The sequence below is a fragment of the Gossypium raimondii genome, chromosome 5, assembly GCF_025698545.1.
Source record: "Gossypium raimondii isolate GPD5lz chromosome 5, ASM2569854v1, whole genome shotgun sequence".
NCBI classification, from domain to species: domain Eukaryota; kingdom Viridiplantae; phylum Streptophyta; class Magnoliopsida; order Malvales; family Malvaceae; genus Gossypium; species Gossypium raimondii.
The window spans coordinates 18,919,976-18,925,722 of record NC_068569.1 but is presented as its reverse complement, the minus strand read 5'-3'; positions in this window follow the sequence as shown (position 1 = coordinate 18,925,722).

Sequence of the window (5,747 nt, the reverse complement as noted above, 5' to 3'; positions counted from 1 at the left end):
TATGTGAAAATAGATCTTTTGTTTGCTCTGTTTCTTTTATGTGAAAATAGACTCATTTAGCTTCAATTTCATATATTATTTAGCCTCTAATTCAATCTCCACTATTTTTGGTGATTTTTCAAAGTCACACAACTGTTGCTGCCTAAACTGTTTTATTGCTAAATGTACTCTTTCATAATTTCACTTTTTCACTTTCAATCACAATTCAATTCAAAATTCACTTTTCCATTTCTAAATCGATATTCAATTCAATTCCACACCTATATTCATTATTCAATTACACTTAGTTAATTTCCCGATGAACACTTTGGAATAATAACAGATACTCGGTGGATTCAGCACATAGCAACCACCTTATTAATCAATGATGTCTGACGGAATCAGCACATAGCAACCACCTTACTAATCAATGATGTTCGGTTCACATAGTAGCATGCACATAGTACTACAGCTTTGAAGCTCGTCCATCGATGAATGGGTTGGGTCATCTCGAGTTGGGCTGCGGAGTTTGAGACTTTTAGTTTAAGGTCGTTCGGGTTGGAATGCCTTTTCAAAGTTGTACATGGGTGGGAAGTCTTCATCCATATCCTCCTCCCTTCTTCTTTATCCTATCTTTCCTTGTATTGCCCTCGGAATTGCATGGAAGCATATTTACAGGTGGGAACTATGTCATCCTCTCACCATGCCTCCTAACATAATCTTTATAAATTGGCTACACATCATACATCTATCTTACCATAAATTTGAAGTCGGGTATCTCATCTTGCCCTTAGCTTCCCTGCTCTCTTACTGTCTTGCTTTTTCCCTTCTTGGTTGATAGAGGAGGTGGCACATCCATCTTCTTCCTCCTCCTTTGGTTCCACTCAATGATCTGCCTTCTCTAAAGCCCTCTATATTGCGTAAAGATCGAGTCCCCAATGAGACTCTTGGTCGGCTTCAAGAAATGTTCTGTGGTAGTCATCAAAACCTTTGCTTTTCAGTATAGGGCTGTCACTAGGTGAGGGAAGAATATCTCCGCCTTCGGACCATTAATGCATTTGATTATGGAAAAATAAATCCATTTCCCTACACAAATATTCTTTCTCTGCAAGATAACAAATAACAAGATTGCTCGAAAAGCATTCACATTATAGATATTTAGCGCAGATGAGATCCAAGTACATATAAATTGAATCCACATTTTTGCAATTGAAAAAATAAATTTTTGATTAAACGAAAGTGGGTTATTAGTATTTGGTTAGCGTTTCCATTCGCCTCTTCCTTCTATAAAATAGTTGATTACATGTTTCATATCAATATTTTCATAAAATTTGGTATCAATCATTTCAACAAAATCGTCTCTATAATACAAAGCATTGTAATATTCACTAATTTGACGAGGGGTTACTATAACGTTTTCCTCTCTAACACGAACCTCGTAGCATTCCTCGTCCATACGACTAATATTTTCTCTGTGCTTCAAAGAAGCACAGAACTCTTGTACTACATAGATCATCGCGGGGTTCTTTAAGGTTTACACAAAAACTATACCACCCGTGATGATTAACCAATTCCCATACTTCCTCACACAATGTCGAGGATGGATTGAAACCCCTTTTGAATAAATGTTATACCTTGCAATTCCAAAAAGTATTTTCAACATCTTTGTGTTGAAAAAAAAAGGTATCAAAATCCATTTCCATTCTTGGGTTTGAGAGTTCTAAATTTCTTGGGTGCCATTTATAATATTTAATAAAATGTTCAACTAAAACTAGAATTTACCAATAACACAACCAAACAACTATTTCTCTAAATCTAACAATCCAAAAATATTTTCCATAAATATGAGTTTAGAACCCTTAACCTTGTTGTTGACACCATTGAGATTGAAGAAGACACCTTTGTTGTAATGTGTGATTCCTTGAAGACCTGCAAAAAAAAAAAAAAGGAAACAAGAAAAAGTGTAGAAAATTTTTGGGAGAGATTGAATGAAGGAAAGAGTTTTAAGAGTTTGAAAGAGTTTTAGTGGAACTAATAAAGTGGTTAGGAGTTAATAGGGTTTAAATAATATTTATATTTAGGTTTTTAAGTTTAAAAATGATGGGTGTTTAGGGTTTAAGCATCGAGTCGGGTATTTTTTTGCTGTAGAACCCGACTCAATGTCATGACACTCATTTCCAATGTCGACACATTTTGCTCAAAATGCCCGTGTCGTGACACCAAGGTGCAATGTCGCAACATTCCCCTTAAAGGTTTAAAAATTCAATTTTGTTGCCAATGTTGCGACATTGTTGGGCCAATGTCGCAACATCAACTCTATTTTTGTAAAAACCGTATCTTTAAGGGTGTTGTGACATCATCATCTCAATTTTAAAGTTCTCATATCAGTCTAAGTGACCTAGATATTCATCATACCTTAACTTCTACTTTAATATCTCCTAGTCCTACATAAAAATTAATAAGATGTTCAAAAATCAAAATTATACAAATTATACACAATATGAAGTTTAATGGCTAAATCTTAAGTTTTACTATCGGAGTCATCCGACAGGCCCTTTAACTTCTCCATTGACTTCCAATGTCAAGCCCGATTGTTGTGATCAGTCCAATTGCATCCTTTCCAGCCTGGGTCTTTCCATTTGTCCTTTTCTTGAGGACCTCTCTGCCTTCCTGCATACACTAAGCATTGAAAGTACCTTTGATCAAGGTTGCTAGTGGTACGATAAGATAAAGCATTACAATTTTTCATTAAATACCCAACATGTTCCTCATTTGTTGAGGGAGTGCCACACTTAAACACTTTCACTTCTCCATAGATTTTCATAATTAATTCATTTTTTCCACATCGATAGTAATAGTTTTAGTGTTTGATAGCTTAAGGTTAAGTGATGAGTAATTGTTTTGGTTGAGAAGATGTGATGTGATAAACATTGATAAAGATGAATTAAAGTATAATGTATGACTTGTGAGGGAAAACAAAAATGAATAGTAATTTTAATTAAAAAGTTTTAATAGTTATTAAAAAATTTAGAAAATTATATAAAATTATTAAATATATTGTAAGACATTTAAAATTATTACTCCTTTTATAAATTTATATATATTTTAATATTTTTTTAGAATTTATCTCTAAAACTAAGTTAATCACTCCTAAAATAATTGAAAATTAATTAAGCTCTTCACCTCGTCATGTCAACAAATTTTTCATGTCAAATGCCAAAACAGTCACCACATCATCTACCACGTCAGTACTTGTCATTAGATTCAATAGAAAACCATATTACAGGCTCAATTGATTGTTAACTTTTAATTAAGAGCTATTTTATTTAAATTTTGTATAATTTTTAAATTTAAAAGTAATTTTATTTTTGAAATTATATCCTCACTGAGCATTTCAATTAGGGTTAACAAAATATATATATTACTGATCATCAAAACAATTGATCCAAATACTTCCAATCGAAAGAGAGGTGATGTATAAAAAGTAGATAGTTTAGAAACTAAAGTATAAAAATACAATATATTTACATACATGAAATAAGTAAACCTCAAATAATTCCTTTGTTAGAAGCTGTATATATAGATATATATCCTTCTTAGAAACTATATATTTTCCAGGAAAGTGAAATACCAGTGTCAGATTAAAGCCTCGTTTAACACGATTTTTATGTCAAGGTCCTGCAAAGTGTGGAAAAGAAAAAGAAAAGACCTTATATGTCTCCTTGCTAGCAGGCTAACTTAATTAAAATGGACCCACCAACCACTGTGATTGAAAACACGCGGCAATGCCTGATGCATGCCTAGATACCCTATGTATGTATGAATATCAAATGCATAGATTATCTTATGCATGTATTTGGTATAGGGATCCCAATCTAACATATAACTATATATAGATCGAAAAATAAATGCACCAGTAGGTAATCCATATTCATGAATATCCAATATGCATTAATATTTCATCAGTTTTATTTTTCTTTCTATAAGGGTGGTCCCCCCCACTGATAAAAGCTATACTTCTCCCTGCGGTCTTGACGGCCTCCATCAGTTTAGATGACCATCAGGTTCCTTAACTTCTTTTGCTTCCCTAATTATAAATGCTGTGCATGCATTTATAATAGGTTTAATGATATTTCAAAGTTTAAAAAATAAACTCTGAAAAACATGTGGAATTAGTTCTAAAACCTAGCTTCTTTATTAATGAGTTATTTAAATTATATGTTCTAATTAGTTAGGGATGAATGAGTACTTTTTTTTAAAATGGAAGAAATGGTTCGAATTTTACTTTCTTTTTTTTTTTTTTAAATTTCTTCAAGAAAGATTTTTTTAAAATTATATATTCAAGAAAGAATTTAAGTTTTAGTTATTGGTTCATTTTGTCCTCCAAATTTTCTTGGTCAAATATTTCTGTTGCGTTGTATTGACCGACGATACTCTCATATTTCAAAGTTGTTGTGATGTAGTTATTAAGGGAGAAGGACATACAATTACAAATACAATATATGCATGATAATTAAAACGACATAAAACATGATATAGAGAATTGACTTAAATATAAATATGTTTATGTTTAAAATATTATAAAGATGAATTATTAATATATTAAATATAAAATATATATACACTTATTACTGGATTTAAACAAAAACACAAGTAACCAATTAATGAATACAATTAAACAGTTAGTTCGTCTAACTTCTCACACATAGCCGTCTAATCGAGCCCAATTAAGTTTGAATATTGTTAAGTTTAAGCTTATCTCGAAATTTAAAATTTGTTATTTAACTCTAGCTCAATTGAACATTTATTTTTAAGTTCGAGCTTAGCTTGAAATATAATTAAGCTATTCGAGCTCGATTAAGTTCATTTACTAATTTTTGTACTCGAGCTTGAACTCGACTCTATAATTAAGCTTAGGATTAATAATATATATTAAGGGCAATAATATAATTTAATAATATGAAAATATGAAAGCTTGATAAAGTCGCTCGAGCTAAATATTACTAAACTCAAATTTGACTCGATTGGTAACTCGAGCTCGAGCTCGAGCTCGACTCGATAATTACCGAATCGAGTTCGAATTTTTTTTCAAATCAAACTCGAATAATTTACAAATAACCAATTTATCATTTACACCCCTATATTAACACATACGAAATATCCTTGAAAGAGGCCTTTTACGGCTTTAATTTCCTAATTTCTTTTGACTTAAAGAAAATTCATCATCAATTTCGACCCACAATTTCCGTGGCAGCCTTGAAAGTTGAATATCAAATCTTATATATAATCATCCATCTTTCTTTCTTCAGTCTTGTTTTATTTTTCTTTTCTTGAAAATGTTTTAATGTTATATATACAAGATTTCTCGGAAGTAAAAAACAATAAAGCAAAATAACATACTTTTATAGGCAACTTGAGCTAAATTGATATATTAGATTTGAGCAAAACTCGATTTGATTTGAAAAAATCGAAAAAACAATTCAAATTTCGAGTTAATCAAATCAAGTTATTCGAATTATTTGAGTCAAATCAAATAACTCGAGTCAAGTTTTGAGTTCGAGTCGAATTGAATTTTACAATTCGAATAACTCAAATAATTCAAATAACAGATTAGTGTAAATACCCTTTTGGTCACTGTCAACTTTAAAAATAAGCAAATTGGTCTCTCTCTCAATAGAAATTACAAAAAAAAAATTAAAAATTAAAATATTTATAAAAATTTCAAAATTATATTCTTAATTTTTTTAAAAATTCTAAAAATATATAAA